Consider the following 18429-nt stretch of genomic DNA (forward strand, 5'->3'; position numbering starts at 1 on the left):
TATTACTCATTATTTAGGTTGAAATATGGAAACGGTATATCAGATGGGAAAAGGACAATCCTTTGCGCACAGATGACCAAACATTAGTGACAAAGAGAGTGCGATTTGCATACGAGCAATGCCTGTTATGTCTTTCTCATCATCCTGACATCTGGTATGAAGCAGCACTATTCCTACAAGAATCTTCCAAGCTCTTATCAGAAAAAGGTGTAAGTATATTCATAGTTTGTATTTGTCATTTGTTAAATATAGTAAGGATACTTTTATATTACAGTCCCTCCTCAATTTAATGGACAGCTTGGGGTTCTGCCCTTCCACTAAGAAACAATATCCCAAGGCAAACTCTCATAGCTTATAGTCTAGGAATTAATAATCTTTATAGCCTATCCTGATCAGTATTTTGTAATTATTATTATATAGGTAATTGAAGTTCAGATATATTCTTAAAACAAAATGTGTACTACACTTCTTTACCTGTTCTGACCAAACCTAAGCTAATCTAACTTATGAAGTTTATCCTGTTAGGATAGTGGAGCTCTGCTCATCCCCTGACCCTAGTACGTACGAGTTACATGCATGTATTCAGGAAAGTTCAAGGTATTGAAATATCATTCTTTAGCTGCTTCCTAACAAGATGAGAACAGTAGACTCACATCATTATGTGGCTGTTTTGCAAACCTTAATGACAGGATATTATCTCTTCTTATGTTTGGGTCACCTTTTTTTTCAACCAGATGTCTGGAATCCAGTATTTCATGACATGTTCTTTGTTGATAATGTTTTGTTGTGAGTTTCAGTGCTTTTTTTTTTTTTCACCATTGTACAGGATGTAAATGCCAGTAAGATTTTCAGTGAAGAAGCAGCACAGATATATGAAAGGGCAATTTCAGGGCCACTAAGGAAGAATCAGTTGCTGTATTTTGCTTATGCTGACTTTGAAGAATCTCGTTTACGTTATCAAGAAGTTTCATAAAATATACCAAGATATATTGAAATGGATGATGTCGATCCAACATTGGTAAGTGGTTCTTTTACTCTTGCAAAGTTTGGTACCTTTTATTATAAGCTTGCATCATGAGAAATAAGGTAGTATGTATGGTTATAAGAAAATTGTCCTTACATAACTGACTGCAAGTAATGCTGTAGATTTGAATATTGAATTTTTATTTATTCTTTTGCAAGGCAAAATACAAGATTACTTTATTATTGGATCTGTATTTCAGGCATATATTCAGTACCTGAAATTTGCCCGCCGAGCAGAAGGTATCAAATCGACGAGGGATGTGTTCAAAAAGCCCGAGAGATCCTCGCACAAAATTCCACGTTTATGTAGCAGCTGCATTAATAGAGTATTACTGTACAAAAAATAAAGATATTGCCTTTAGAATATTTGAACTTGGTCTCAAGAAATGCCCAGACAATGCGGATTATATTATGGCATATGTTGACTATCTTTCTCATTTGAATGGTAAGTTTATTCCAATATGGTAGTTTGCTTGAATTGGCCCTATGATAATGTATGCTTTTAATGAAAAAGTAATTTCTTGCATCAGGAGTACATTAAATTACAATTACTTGCGATGAATCTTACTTCTGTTAAAGTTAGCTTACATCTTCATGCCAGTAGGTGTGATCAGGTTACAGAATAAACAAAAGATTAAAGCTTGGCTGACCTAGATGGACTGCATAATCACCTGTTAGAAAACAAGCACAGTATTGTGTTTGTTTTCTGCTTTGCATTATGTCATCAACATATCAACATCTGAGAGGCCCTGGAGACCAGTATTGGATGTTTCCCACTGGTCCTTCATCTTGAGTCTTTGAAATAGAGTCCTGGCAGCCTTCCACAAGGATGAATGGATGATTTTTATCACTTATGTAGGATGCATACTTCCATGTCCCAATCCATCCTCTGTGTTGTTGCCATTAATGGGAAGGAGTTATATGTCAACTTGTTGCAGGAAACCTTGAAGGTGCAGGATTATCTTCTGGGTATGGGCTTGAGGTTCAGGTACATAGGAATGTAACTTTGTATCTGAAAGTAGTTTTTGTCTCAAGTTTTGGACTGTCAGTTGTGGGCTTTTGATTCTGGCACAGGAGTCACTGGTACTCTATGAGACAGTCCTTTTTTCCTGTAAGGGTTTTCTGACCAGTATCCCTACAAGGACCTTATACCCTGCTGTGGATCCACCATCTGGCAGCAGTATGTACTTATCAGGGAGGGTTGTATTATAGGTAAAAGTGTTTAGAAGTTTTTTTCCTTTTAAAAAAGGTTTTAGTTGGCTGAGTTGATGCTTCTCTAGCTGCACAAAAGGAAATTCTTACCCTCTGTTGATGTGGAAACCCACCCAGCCTCCCCACATAATCATAACAAGAATGTAAACATTTGAATACCACTTGGTGAGAAATAGGTGATTATAAATTTGTTTAGTCCACCTGGGTCAGCCAAGCATTATTCTTCTGTTTATTTTAAATGCTAATCCCATAATGGCATAAAGATGTCACAATTTTATCATTAAAGTTTCACTTCCCCTATATTTGTAGCCTCCAAATGTAAGAACTTTTAATTGAAACTGTTAGTAGTTGTTAAAAGTTGTTCTGTTAAAGAGACCTGTGTCATAGGTTTCTTTGAAAATGATATTCTTAGGAGTTTCATCCATTATCATTGTGCCCATGTCACTTCATTATCGTTTAATTTTTGTGTTTTCAGTAGTTTACTGTTACATTCAAAAGACTTTAGATAACATTCAAAAGACTTTAAATAACCTGGACTCCAAGGTTTTCACCTTATTTTTTTTGTTTTGTTTAGATGTTGGAGATCTTTTCTACCAGTTTGAGCACTGTCGATACCTGTGATTACTTTTCAGGTGTAAAGAGAAACATCCAAGACAAATTTTTCACTGGATGAGCTTAGATATATTAAAATTTATTTTAATATTTTCAGTGGTAGTTAATAATAAGGTTTACCGTATATACTCGCATATTATGCGACTTTTGAAACCTAATTTTGAAGCTAATTTTAAAGGGGTCGCATCATACACGCGGTATAAAATTACGCGTACCGTCTATGCTTTCCCAGATCGGCAGATCGCGATAGTTACTACCGGAGGAAAACAGTAGATCTTTTAAAAAGTTATGTTTTACTTGTACTTCACTATATCCAATAATATGTATGCATTCTCATATTACTATTGTATTTTATAATACAAAAGAGCGATCGTGTGCCATTTGCATTATTTTGGTTTATACAACATGTTTAACTGTTCTAGACTAACCATCTATAATTTCCAAATCAGTTAAGGCACAACACCGAAGGATTTTTTTTACTTTTTGTTTTACTCATTTTAAATAAAGAAACATTTGTTACTTGAACTATTATTTTCCTTTTAGGATATGCAGGTAAGTGAAAATTTATTAAAGTAAAAAAAATTGCATAAAATTAATAAACTAAAATCCTCCAAAAGTCGCTCTCCGTGTCCGTATCATCAAATACTGCTCTGAATTCTTTGCCATCAAGGCAGTCATCATATTCGTCATCTTCCAGATCTTTGATCATTTCATCCTCATCTCCTGCATCTTCGTATAGGACATCGTCAATTCATATGGAAGGTATAGTCTTGTCACCGTGGCGAGCTCTCTGGCGTGGCTTTTAAAGATCTACCCTTATGCTAATTTTACAAAAACAACAACTGCCCGTGTGTGACAGACCTTTGAATGTCCTTGAGACAAACCCCGAGGCTATAATTATAAGATTATAAGGGTTTTTCCTTCCCAGTACTTTAATCTCCTTCCTATTCGGCCTCTCTCTCTCTCTTGAATCTTACAGCTGTCCCGAGCGAGAGCTTTTTTATGGGACAACATAGGCCCGCATTTCGCATTTTCCATACCTATTTATTTCGTATACGATTGCCCTTCTCGGCTGTGAAGTTGATGTCTATCTATGGCTGTGAGATGACCAGGAATAACTTGTAAGTCGGTGGTCAAATTTTAAAGTCACTCCACTCTTCAGTCAGGGCCAAAACTTTGCCATATCGCATTCAAGCAATATTCAGTCATTGTTTCCTATCTATTATTTTCTCAGAGAGAGAGAGAGAGAGAGAGAGAGAGAGAGAGAGAGAGAGAGAGAGAGAGAGAGAGAGAGAGAGAGTCTGTCTGTATACGATTGTTTATTTTCTCACTCGTCAAACTTACTGTTATGCTTTATTTCATATTTCCTTGCTCACCAATTTTTATTCTATACCTACGATATTAAGAAATCAAGATATGTGTAGAAGGGAGAAATGCCTCCAGACTGTACAGTCAGTAGGGATTTAAACGCACGTAGAATTGGTTGAAATATTCGCAACAGCACCAAAATGAGATGCCCTGTTGATAGAATATCTGACTCCGTTTCTTGTCATTGCATAAAAAACTTTATCAATCGTGAACCTACGTAATTTATTTAGAATTCTGCGCAACGGAAAAGATAATATTTGATATCTGTAATGGGGAGAAATGGTTTTTATCTCTTGTTGTTATAAATTTGGCAGATATGCGATCAAACATGTGGACCAAAACAGCCCAGCCAGAGAGCTCCGCTCATTTTGTAAATACTATGGTTTGGCGTGCTAGGCTTACCCCGATTCATTTGGGTGTGCGCTACTCAAATAATCGCATTTTTCTTACTAATCCCAAGAGTTGACCATGGAAAATCCCAAGATTAACCAAAAATCCCAAGATAATAAAATAATTGACATATGCCAAGCTTTGGAGTCCTAAATATTTACTCTGTCTATCAGGAAGATACTGATAAATTGAATTGACGGTATGACGGTATCTTTCCTGAGAGAGAGAGAGAGAGAGAGAGAGAGAGAGAGAGAGAGAGAGAGAGAGAGAGAGAGAGAGAGAGAGAGAGAGAGAGAGAGTGAGTTCATGTAATCAGTAAAATACACTAATCAAAACAAAAACTACGTACTGTATGCAAAGCACACACATCATCGTTAGCTTCCCGTGTGTTACGTGTAAACGTTCATTCTAAGAAATTCACAGAGTAGTATAACTAACACCTGATTGGCTGGTGGTAGCCATGGAGATCTGTTATCCAATGACTGCCCTCTGCTTCTGTTCTATTTATAGACATATGCCGTGGATGACACTAGGTTTGAACGTTACCATGTTCGTGATTTTCTGACTGCTGACGGCAAAAAATTACTCGATAATTTTCTTTATATAATTACTTCTTCGTGAAAATAATAATATAATATGATCATTTTAACTTTAATGTATATGGTATGAAAAATCCGTGTCTAGCGAGCGTCATCAATATAGTGGTATGAAAAATACCAGTTTGTCGTAGCGATGCTCATCAAAATTGTGTAGAAAATACCGCTGGTGTTGTAGCGATACGTAATCACAAAGTACAAATCCTTTTCCCGGACCATCCTCAAAATTTTACGACTCTTCAACTGCAAGATCGATATGGTGAAATATACTATGTAGTCATACTTATTGTTGAAATTCACAAGTTGAACTGCAAAAACATTAGATTTTGATTGTTATGTACATATATTTTTTGGTAGTTTTACGGAATGTTTGTTTTGAAAATAATAGCTATTAGTGAACATATGATATTAATTGTCCCACTATTTTATTATAGGTGATCTTAATTATCTCACATTCATGTAACAGTATTATATTAATATTATTTAAATAAACAGTAATTAATAAATACAATAATGAAAAACATAAAGGGAATTTTTTTTCTGCAGTAGTGATGTTTGTTTGATTATGCATCTGACCTCACATTTCGAAATTGAAAAATTCCAAAAACAAAAACCGAAACATCGGAATGTGTGCACTACACTTTTTTAAACACGCACACAATGTCTACACATTTACTGATACCCGTTGGTGAAAGACTCAAATTGCAGTATTTATTTCTGAGAGAGAGAGAGAGAGAGAGAGAGAGAGAGAGAGAGAGAGAGAGAGAGAGAGAGGGGAGGAGAGAGAGAGAGAGAGAGAATGATTTAGGACTCCAAGGCGTGTTATTTACAATTATTTTATTATCTTGGTATTCTTTTTTAATCTTGAGATCTTCTATTCAATTCTCGAGATTAGTAAGAGAATTACCGTAACTTCACTAGCAGCAGCACACATCTGAACGACTCGGCCATTAGCACGCTAAACCACCAACCTTATGAACTGACCTCGGAAAAGGAACTCGCATGATACATGAGATACATGACAAAACCACTGTTTATTGGTGAAAATTTTGGGGGTCGCATGATATGCGAGATCGCACGTTACTTGAGTATATACGGTACATATAGTATATCAACTTCATGGTGTAAGGTATTATAAGCTACATACTAGATCTTCCTAGCTTTTTTATGCTATCAGCAACTGAGTTTTTGTGGAGACTTTAAGGCCTATCCCCTCCTTTCCACAGGGTAGTGTTAGTTCTTTGCTGTTTTTAGTTTTTTACAAAGATATACTGTACTTGTTGTCGTAGAAACTAAGACATTACATTATGCAAATGTTTTTATTTTTGAGCTATTCACTCCTCATAAATGCTAAGAAAAGTCCTAGCTAACTTTAGTAGAGATTTGGAAAGGATGAGTGAGGATTAAATTGACACAAAACAGGATAAATCATGGCATTAATTAAAAATCATTGCAACCTATGATAATAACGTGATCATAAATGCTAAAGTCCTAGCTAACTTTAGTAGAGATATGGAAAGGATGAGTGAGATTAAATTAGACACAACGGATAATCATGGCATTAAATAAAAATCATTGCAACCTATGATAATAACGTGGTCTTGCCTTCAGTAAGCCTTAGTTGTTTAATTTTGAAAGAACTTCATTTAAGCTGCTAAAGATCACTTATCTGTGACATCTTCACCTCCAACCTAATATGGAGAAGATCAAATTATCTTGCTCTTAATTTTAATTCTGTTTTTACTTGCCCACCTGATTTAATTTTCCCCAGAATTTAATTAGTGATGTAGGCAGTATCTTTCCTTCTGGCCTATGAAAAGTGTTTAGGAAATTAACAAGAATTTTTACAGTTTTTCAGAGTTATTTTTATTTTTTTTAATAGCAAACCCATAATGGACATGAGGTACACATTTCACAACCCTGTAAAGATGGTGATTTTTGGTAATGGAGAAGTATGCTAGGTAGTTAAGGAGGGAAGATGCTCCTTCCTTATTACTATTCAACCACATTATTCATGTATGAATAAAGAGTTTATGGTCTATGAAAAGTCAAGGACTAACATTTCAAAAAATTCCTTTAATTCCTTACGTTAACATTCCAAAAACTGCAGATGTGTGGTAACTTTTCTACTACTATTTCTTTAAAGATTCATGATGATGTTTCAATGATTTCATTATTATTATTAATAGGGCTTAGTTTTTCCAGAGACCTCTGAGTCTCAAGTAAGACTTCATGATTTCAACTTCTGTTTAAATTTCAGAGGATAACAACACGAGAGTTTTTGTTTGAACGTGTATTACATCTGGGACAGTTAAAAAATGAAAGAAACACTGTAGTTTATGGAATCGTTTTCTCGAATTTGAATGTAATGTAGGGACTTAGCATCCATAGTGAAGGTTTGAAAAAAGAAGAGCTCAATACTACAAAAGGTAAATGAATTTATTTTTTCTCTTCTTATTGATCAAGTATTAATAATTATTGCCATTTTATATGTGTAATTTTATCTTTAAATGAATTTTTTTTTAAATTAATGTCAGAGGATATCAGTTAAGTCAAACAGAAAAGTATTTAAATTAGTGTAATTTATTTGGCAATAGAAATGGAAAAACTTCATATAAATGAAATATTCACCCTTATTTTCTGAAAAATTTTTTGTTGGCCTGCTTATTCCTAGAATTTTTGTAAATATTAAGGAATTTAAAACCATTTAGTATAAACTTCGATGGCTTTTTGTCTACAAAAATTCAATTATAAAAATAATTTGTGGATAAATCTTTATGTAGAGGAACAGTCACATTCTCAACAGGTCAAAGGAGATAAAATTTTATAGAATAGTATTTGTTGTCTGAGATAAACCTGAGACTTATGAGTGAGGAAAACATACTTCAGGAGGAATATGAAGTGTAAAAGTTTTGTCACAATTTAGATTTCTTTTAGATTTCTTAAGTACAGTGCCTAAAGATTGACTCATGAAACTCATGAGTGAACTTTAAAAGGAACAAAGAACCGTCTTGGAAGAGGAGAAAGCGTAAGTGTATGTATCTCCAAGGTGGTCGGGAAAGGGCTGATGAGTCAAGGTGTGATGTGTGGCTCCCAGCCGCATACACACGACAGTTGGGGTTGCCAGAGGTCACAGATTCCTTGCTTTTCAATCTACGATTGTACCGACCGGTTACCAGCTTGTGCGGGGAAATAATTCTATTGTTAAGACCTCAGTTTTGTTAGCTATGGAAAATACAACTTGTTTTAAAAACTTGTTATATTGGTAGACTACCGGAGTGGGATTGATTTCCAAGGGAACCACGTGAACCCTGAGACCATGCGTCTTTCAGGAACCTCTTGTAAAACTTTCAGGTAGCCTTGCTTCAGCCAGTAGATCACTAAAATAGACTTTCAGGCAAGATGGCATGCAGTAGAGGATGAAATTCAGGAGGACTCCTTCACATCTTAATTGGTCATAAATCAAAACTTTTTACTGGCTGAAAAATAGTTTTTGGTGGTAAGTGGAAAGATTCAATAACATTACTTGTTTTCATAGCTTTCGTGGATCTCTGCGGGGGAAGATTACATAGAGTCCATGTTCAGTGAGACTCCAAAAACAGGTACATAGGTATGAGAGTTTGGGATTGTGTGTGTGATCACAGGCTCAAATAACAAGCGGGCAAAACCCCCCCCACATAAACTTAAGCAATCCAGCTGCCAAACTCCCCTCAGTCACACTTTCCTCTTACGCTATGGAATACATGCAAGACAATTGATCTACTTACACACAGAACAAAAAAACAAACGTGTACTCACCCAACTCCAGATACTCAGGGCTATTTTGTGCTATCCGCTGGTTGAGGTCGCTGAGACACTGACAGCCGTCACAAACAATAAACAAACCAACAACAATACAATAACAGCCAAGGACCACAACCCCACAACTCAGCAACACAACAACCAACAAGGGATACAACCACAACAAAAGACCACTGCACAAACAATCACTAACACAAAAAAGCAACAATACAAAAAGGCAACACACACCCACTAACAACACCAAGGAATCACTACAGCTCACCAACAACAACCCTCAACGAAAACAACCACACCAAGAACCCACAACAGCCCCCAACAACAACAACAACCACCCTCAACTATAACAACTCACACACAACCCAACAAGAACTCACAAGCACAACAAATCTTAACAACACAGGCACAAGAACTCTAAAGGAAACAACCATCAAACTCAACAACAACTAAACAACAAATCAGTAACACACAACTTAACTGACTTTCAATGCCTTCAACACTTCACAGACAGCTGCTGACACGGCTGATCTTCACAGGCTCTGCCTAAAGACTGATTCAAAACTCTGATCCTAACAACTAACTTCATCTGCACCAGCAGACAACCCAGAACTCACCAACCGCCAATTCAGTCGTTAACCATCCATCCACCAATTACGCTCTCTCTCTCTCTCTCTCTCTCAAATGGAACTCCCATAACTCCTCCCATAGTGTAGATGTGAATGTAAGAGTTTTGCAGTCTTCTATTGCTCTTAACATTACAAGAATTGTCAAGAACTTTACAGTCGACATCCACTAGATCATGGTTCAGCATTCACGGCTTCAGTTATTCAAATGTTTTTCTGTAGAATGTATTTCCAAATAGTATACCTTGGAAAATTCAAGGATTTTTTCATAGAGCAATACATAGTCACTAATTACTGTATCTTTATAAATAATTTTTTTTATGAAAAGGTGATTTACTAATTTTCAAATATTAATACTACATGTTAATGTAAACAGCAAAATATCTATTCATTATGGAAAATATAGTAAATTAGATAAGGTTTTAGCACAATTCTTGCTTTTCCCAATCCTTTACGATTATGAAGTTTCTCACTTAGGGGGCGGGATGTATGCCTGACTGGCAATCATCTTGACATATTGACCCAAAGGTAGTACCTGGGCAAACAGTCTCTCTCAAGTTACATATTCTTTCTCATCATAAATCATGAATAATTTCTATCTCTTGGTATTTAACACAAGAATATAACTTCTCTTGGCGGCAGTGAACTCATTCAGTGCTCTCGCAGCCAGATACATTCCAGGCAAGAGGAAACTAGTGGCAGACAAGTTGAGTTGTCAGGGTCAAGTGTTGGGGACAGAGTGGTCACTACACCTGGAGGTAGCGAAAAGGTTGTTCCATCTGTGGGGAATACTATTGCATTGAAAAAGACTGTTAGATGTTACGAAACACTTGAAAATTTTTATGCTAGTAATTTGTATTCACTTTTAATCATGATGTTTGTGGGTGTCATTTTTCTTGTAATGTGTCGTAATGTGTTCCCCATATTTTTTTCTACAGTTAAAAGAATTTGAAGGCAAAGATACAGCTCAGCTCGTAGATCGTTACAAGTTCATGGACCTTTACCCTTGCACAGCGCCTGAACTTAAGTAAGTTTTTATCTTAACTCATTGGAAAACTTGGTTATGTCTTAGAAACTGAATTTCACATTATTGTTTTTCAGCAGAAAATATCTGCCATTGGTTTTTGGGTCTCCATTACCGGGATACATGTCCTGTTTTTATAAACTACTATTTCATATTTTATATTTTATTGTATAGGCCTGTTCCTTACCAACATGCAAAAAGATCAGGTCCATATTTTTTTTAGTAAACAAAAAAACAGAAAAGCCAAAAAACAATGTTAATGATGTTATGTGACTATAAAAAAGTTCAAATAAGAATAGCATAAAAATGAATATATATTAAGATATCAGATCTAAATACATATAATTTATGGAAATGAATAAAGTATGTGTACGTATACTGTAGTGTGGAAAAATATGGATAAAAATATGCTTGCTCTAAACCACAATTAGGGAAACTTGGGCTGAGGATAGTGAAAAGTTGTAGCTCGAAGGTTGTGGCACAGCCCAAGTGGGTAAGAAGAAAATGTGGAACCATGGCTAATTAAACAGCCTCAAATACTGTAAAAGCACAGATACTTTTACATGCATACATAATTAAAAAAAAATAGAAAGTGGAGAATGATCCATTTAACAGTTACCTTAGAGTGCAATGAACAAGTCTTATAGGTAGAAAAATTATGTACAGTATGCATACTGTATGTACAGTATTGTTTATGAGAAATATGTATGACGTAAGTTTAATTTTAACATTTTTTCTTCTTACTTTTTACAGAGCCATTGGTTATCGAGATATCTCCACACATGCCATGATCATAAACCCAAATATCCCTAGAGGTTTATCAATTCATGACTCTCAGGAACCATCTTATGCTCGACCAGACTTCTCACAGATGATTCCATTCAAGCCTAAAGCAAAATACATACCTGGAGAACACCCAGTTAAAGGTAATTTGATGAAAATGATATTGTTATGATACAATAAAGTTTCATACATACTTACCTGGCAGATATATACATAGCTATCGACTCCGTCGTCCCCGACAGAAATTCAAATTTCGCGGCACTCGCTACAGGTAGGTCAGGTGATCTACCGCCCTGCTCTGGGTGGCAGGACTAGGAACCATTCCCGTTTTCTAATCAGATTCTCTCTTCCACCTGTCTCCTGCGGGGAGGCTGGGTGGGTCTTTCAATCGTTATATCTGCCAGGGTAAGTATGTATGAAACTTTATTGTATCATAACAATATCATTTTCATACATTCAACTTACCTGTCAGATATATACATAGCTGATTGACACCCTTTGGTGGAGGGCAAGAGACAGCTAACTTGACCTAGACCGGTAAAACAACATATGTTGTAGGTATTTATAGACCTTGGGTTCCTACCTCATTAGTGGAAGACTTCGTGGCTACTGCCCAGGAGTCTGCTTCACCTCAGAGCCTAGCGAGATAGTGATCTGCGGCCAAGAGTTCTTGCGGGTCTGTCAATGGGGTCTCATCCACTTACGGTCAGAGCCTAAACTGGCATTTGTCAATGGGTGCTAATCCGCTTATATGACAACACGCCTTCTTTAAGGAGCACACAACCGATCCCGATCACCCGATCCTAACACCCGTGTTAGTTCTAAGATTGCCAAGAGTCATCCCCGAACTCTTAGCAAACAACCAAAAACTCGATAATCACACATACAAAAGTACAAAAAAAAATTTTTTGTACCCCTCTAAAAGTCAGTTGTCCACTCGATCTCCTAGTGAAGAGAAGTGCAGGTCCGCCTGTGCGACATCTGACACTTCCATGCCAGGAAATAAAACAAGAACACATCCGACAAGAGGGTTACGTATACATATTTAAGGATCGGTGCTCTCTCCTTTACCCAGAACCGTCTGTGCTGACACAAAACGGACCTAGAGAATAACATTTCTCATACGTAACTCGCACATCTTTTAAGTAATGAGATGCAAACACTGAGTTGCATCTCCAATAAGTTGCATCCAAAATATTTTTAAGTGACATATTCCTTTGGAAACGCAATAGACGTCGCGATTGCCCTTACTTCATGAGCTCTCACTCTTAATAGATTAAAAGAGTCATCTATGCAGTTCTTATGAGCCTCGGTAATGACACTTCTAACAAGAAGGCCAAGGCATTTTAGACATTGGTCTCTTGGGGTCCTTTACTGAGCACCATAGACCGTGTTGTGAACCCCCCAACCGCTTCTTTCTGTCCAGATAGAATTTCAGTGCTCTAACTGGACAAAGGGATCTTTCTGTTTCTCTGCCCACCAGACTAGTAAGTCCTTTTACTCGAAGCTCCTGGGGCCAGGGATTCGAAGGGTTTCTCATTTTTGGCAAGAAAGAGAGTCTGGAATGAACAAATCGCAGAGTCTCCTTTGAAGCCAACTCGTGACTCAAGGGCGTGCAACTCGCTGACCTTTTTGTCATAGCAAGAGATAGCAGAAATAAACACTTTCTATTGATATCTGAAATGAAGCCATATGCGGTGGTTCGAACTTCTCGGAGGACAGAAATTTCAGGGACCACATCCAAGTTCCAGCTTGGAACCCTAGGTTCTACTGACTTTGATGTTTCAAAGGAACGAATGAGATCGTGCAAATCTCTATCATTCGTCAAATCTAATCCCTGTTTCTGAAGACTGCTGAAAGCATACTTCTGTACCCCTTAATAGTCGTACAGAGAGATGCGACTTTTCCCTCAGGAAAAGAATGGAAATCCGCAATTTCGGTCACAGAGGTATTGGAAGAGGACAGCTTCTTCGACTTGCACCAGTTTCTGAAAACTTCCCACTTCGATTGATACACTGCCTAGTAGATGATCTGCGGGCTCTGGCAAATTGCGCTTGCCGCCTTGCGAGAAAACCCTCTCGCTCTGACAAGTCTTTCGATAGTCGAAAGGCAGTCAGAGCAAGAGCGGGGTAGATTTTGATGGTACCTCTCGAAGTGGGGTTGTTTGAGCAGATCTATCCTGTTTGGAAGAGATCTGGGGAAGTCCACTGTCCACTCCATTATCTCCGTGAACCAAATTCGGGATGGCCAATATGGGGCTATCAGAGTCATCTTGGTTCCCTTCGAGGCCACGAACTTTCTGACTACTTCCCCCAGTATCTTGAATGGGGAAAAGCGTACACATCTAGCCCTGACCAGTCCAGGAGAAGGACGCCTATTGCATAAGCCCTGGGATCTTCCACTAGGGCGCAAAATGTGTCTATCCTTTTGGAGAGAAACGTGGCGACAGATACTTGAGGTTTCCCCAAAGATACCAAAGGCTCTGACAGACTTCCGAGTGGAGGGTCCATTCTGTAGGAAGGACCTGGAACCTCCTGCTCAGTCTGTCTGCTCTCACGTTCCTCTCCCTTGGACAAATCTTGTTAGGAGAACTACATCCTTTGATTCGCCCAAATCAGCAGATCTCTTGCTAGTTCGTATAGGGCGAGAGAGTGAGTTCCTCCCTTGTTTTTGACATAAGCCAGAGTGGTAGTATTGTCGGAGTTTATCTGTACCACTTTGTCTCTGACGACGTGCTCGAAGCTCTTTAGCGCAAGGTGAATTGCTAATAGCTCCTTGCAATTTATGTGCCATGACACCTGTTCTTCTGACCAGGTGCCTGACACTTCTTTGGATCCTAAGGTCGCACCCCAACCTGTCTCCGACGCGTCTGAGAACAATGTCAGGTTTGGGTTCCGTACTTCCAAGGATACTCCTTTGTTCTCTTCTAAGGGGGTCAACCACCACCTTAATTGATCTTTTATTTCCGCTGAGATTGGAAACGTGTTCGAGAGCTGTCCTGTCTTCCAACTCCAACTCCTTCTCAGGAAGAACTGAAGCGGACGGAGATGTAGTCTTCCTAGAGGAGAACTGTTCGGCGAGGAAAGGGTCCCCAGAAGGCTCAACCCATTCCCTCGCTGAAGTCTGCTCTTCTCTAAGAAGTTCAATACTGTGGTACAGCCTTTCCTTATTCTCTCTTGAGAAGGAAATACTCGAAAACCAGAGAATCCATCTGAATCCCCAGATAGACTACGTTCTGGCTGGGGACCATCTGAGATTTCTCGAGGTTCACGATCAATCCTAATACTTTCGTCAATTCCAGGATTGTTGACAGATCCTCCAAACACTGCTTTCGAGACCTGGCCCTGATGAGCCAGTCGTCCAGGTATAGGGATACGTTTATACCTTTCATGTGTAGGTGTCTTGACACATTTTTCATCAAGTCTGTAAGACTTGGGGAGCCGTAGATAGGCCGAAACACAGGGCCCTGAACTGATAGATCCTTCCCTCGAACATTGAAACGAAGGTACTTCCTCGACGATGGTGAATTGGGACGTGGAAATATGCGTCTTGAAGATCTAGGGACGCCATCCAATCTCCTTGACGGAGTGCTGCAGGGACTGAAGGCAGACGTTTCCATGCTGAACTTCTGTTGTTGCTACGAATTTGTTCAGCACTCTTACATCCAGTACTGGTCTCCATTCCCCCGAGGCTTTTGCTACGAGAAAAACAAGCGATTGTAAAACCCCGGGAGCTGTGATCCAGTACCAGTTTTCTATTGCTCTTTGTCCCACATCTGCTCCACCATTTGACGAAGAGTATCCATCAGAACAGGGTCCCTGTATCTGGCGGACAGTTCCTCTGTGATGTTGTCAAGGGGGCCTGTCCTGTGGAATGGGATATATAACCCTTCCTGATTATCGGCATCGACCAAGGATCGGATCCTATGTCTTCCCATGCTCCCGCAAAGAACTGTAACCTGGCTCCTACAGGTGTCTGGAGGAAAGATTTCTCATTTTCCCTTCTTAAAGGGACGGGAAGGAAGGATCTTCCCCTTCTCTCCGTTGTCTTCCTTTTGGCGATGAATCTAGCCTGAGGGCCTCCTCGAAAGGGCTGTTGCTGCTGAGCTGGCCGAGTGGCTTTCTTTTCCTCACTGGCCACAGTCTGATTCTTCCTTGATTGATTTTGTCTGAGAAGATCTTGAGTGGCCTTCTCAGGTTAGTGATGATAGTGGATTTGAGCAATGTCTCTCACCAACTGAGAAGGAAATAAATGTTCTGAGAGAGGCGCAAACAATAAAGCGGATCTCTGCGAGGGAGAAGGACGGCCTTAGTGAGAAAAGCACTGTGAACCGCCCTCTTCTTTAGTATTCGCACCAAAGAGGGAGCATACTTCCGCCGATCCATCTTGAACAGCCTTATCAATGCATGTAAGGATGCTATGTAAGGTTTCTGGATTTAGTTGTTCCTTTTCATGGGACTTCTTAGCAAGAACCCCAAGGGACCAATCCAGGAAGTTAAATACTTCTAAAGTGTGGAAAATTCCTTTGAGGAGATGGTCCATTTCCGAAAGACCCCATGTTGCTTTGAGTGAATTTAAGGCGTGTCTCTCGAGGAGTCTACAAGACTCGAGAAGTCTGACTCAGCTGAAACGGGGAGATGACAATCCATATCTCTCCCGTTCTTTCGACATATGCCTCTTCTACCCGTTAGTTTAGGGCAGGAGGCAGCAAAAGACTGTCCTTCCTAACTCCTTTTTTGTCTTGATCAGGAGTCAGGAGTTGTAGGGCCCTCTTCATTGGATATGGCCGGCTTCAATTTCAGGAAGGATGAAGACTTGTGCGCTTTCGTGCTTGAAAAAAGAGAGCGCGGAGAAGGAGGAGCGGCTGGAGTCAAGGCATCTCCATACTCTTCTAAGAGATGAGAAGAAAGAACTTTATAATTTGAAAGTCCTTCTTTGTTAGTGATTTCGTCCCCTCCGAGACGTCTTCTAAATTAATAGGCTCGGAAGGAGAAGTCTCCCTTCTCTCATCTGTCTTCTCCCTTGATCTCTTCCTTTTCCGAAGAAGAAGCACTTCTAATAGGAGTAGGGACTAAGAGTTACTCTCTCTCTGCGTCTATCATTAGGAGAGTCATGAATAATAGTTTTACGCCTGGAAGACTCCTGTCGGATATCAGGCTCTTCAAGTGGAGAATGCGCTTGCGCTTAGCAGGAGTATCCGCTCATAATACTCCTGGCGCCTGGGAGGAGTATCGTGTTTGGAACACTCCTGGCGCCTGGCAGGCGCAACACGCTTCGAATACCTCCTGGCGTCTGGTAGGTGCATCACGCTCCGAATACTCCTGGCGCGCCTGGTAGGAGTATTAAGTTCAGAATACTCCTGGCGCCTGGGAGGAGTATCGAGAATCAGAATACATCCTGGCGCCTGGCAGGCGTATCTGTTCCGAATACTCCTGGACTTTGGAGGCGCATCTAGTTCCGAATACTCCTGGAGTTTAGCAGGAGTATCGAACATGGTAGGCGCATTTCGTTTGGCAAGTATATTGCACTTAGCAGGCGCTCTACTCCTATCAGGAGCTTCCTCTTCTGCAGTTGGATCTTGGTGCTTGGTTGAAGTTCTAGTCCTTGAACGATCTACAGGAAACTCAGGCTCTTTCTTTGCGCCTACTTGGCACCTGGCTCCTAGCTGGCGCCAGATGCTTGGCAGAGTTACTTCCTTTTCCACTTCTCTCTTGTCAACGCTCCGCTCCCCCCCAGAGATGGCCGCCTGTGCGACACCTACCCCGGAAGGCTCTTTGCGCCTGACAGGAGATCGGTATTTGGATCTCTTAATCGGAAGCCTATCATCCTTCTTACGAGTAGCTCTTTAGAAGTACTCCTACCAAAGACGCTAATTGCTCCTGCATATTCATCAAAATTTTTCTGGTCGAGGACTCATTTGAATCAGGAGAGGGAGATCTGGAAGGCGCTCGAGGATCTCTACAGTCCAAGGATCTAACTCCTTTCTACCCTTCTTTATTACCGAAGGCGCATCTTCTTCAGAGAAGCGCTCGGGGCTAGAATTGAGCTCAGGTTCTTTCCAATTCCTCTTCAGCGGACGGGAAAGCTTCGATTTCCTTCCATCCTACTTACTCGAATGAAGGCGAGCTAGATGAACGAAAAGCCCTCTCGTAGGACCGCTTTTCCTGTAGCTGTCCCTGGGCAAGTCTGAGATGTAATAGATTCTGCCGAAGGTGACGCCTGATCGTTGGGGATTCTCCACAACCTCCGTAAGGCTTTCGACTTTCTTCTCCTCTGGGCCAGGGAGCTTGGAAGCGGTCTAGACCTGGGAGCGTCGCAGAGACGACCCAGACTCCCCCTCCACCACACTGGGGGACACTAAAATCACTTGAGAAACCACATTCACTTCTCTTACCTTCCAATGCTGCCATTTTTTATTGCATTTTCTGAAGGGAAGCTCTGAGTTCTGCCATTTCTGAGGCCAAATCAGAGGGGTTAACAACTTGTGAACGGGCTGAAATAGAATTGGGCATAATTTATCAGAAGAAGAAGCTACAGAACTAGATAGAAGTTCACGAGATCTAGGACATTTTCGGCTTTTGTAAGCCACCTTCCTCTCTCTATCTTTCTCTAACTTCTTCAAGTAAGAAGTTAGATTCTTCCATTCTTGCGCACTCAGTTTCTCACACTCGTTACACGTATCTCAATCGAGCATCAGCCATTCTACAGCCACTGCATGCAGTGTGAGGATCTACCGAAGCTTTCGGAATCCTCACCTTACAGCCCTCATTCACACACACTCTGAAACTAACACTAGAGTCAGACATATTCACGAAAATCCAAAGACCAGGTCCAAAAACAAAAAAAAGTCCACGATAGCGAATGCCAAACAACGATCCAAGTAACGTCACCAAAAATCAGTCGAAAGATGATCAAAACAAAAGCGTTGTGAAAAAGAAGTTCTAGTCAGGAGGTAGTAACAACAATGTTGATACCACCGGCGACAGAGAGAATCTGATTA

At 39.8% G+C, this 18429-nt stretch overlaps 1 pseudogene; it reads left to right on the top strand.

The window, feature by feature from the left end:
• The window catches only part of LOC135216378 (protein suppressor of forked-like), an 85223-nt pseudogene that overhangs the window by 53577 nt on the left and 13217 nt on the right, over positions 1–18429 (top strand).

This window comes from Macrobrachium nipponense, chromosome 6, assembly GCF_015104395.2.
Source record: "Macrobrachium nipponense isolate FS-2020 chromosome 6, ASM1510439v2, whole genome shotgun sequence".
Lineage (NCBI taxonomy): Eukaryota > Metazoa > Arthropoda > Malacostraca > Decapoda > Palaemonidae > Macrobrachium > Macrobrachium nipponense.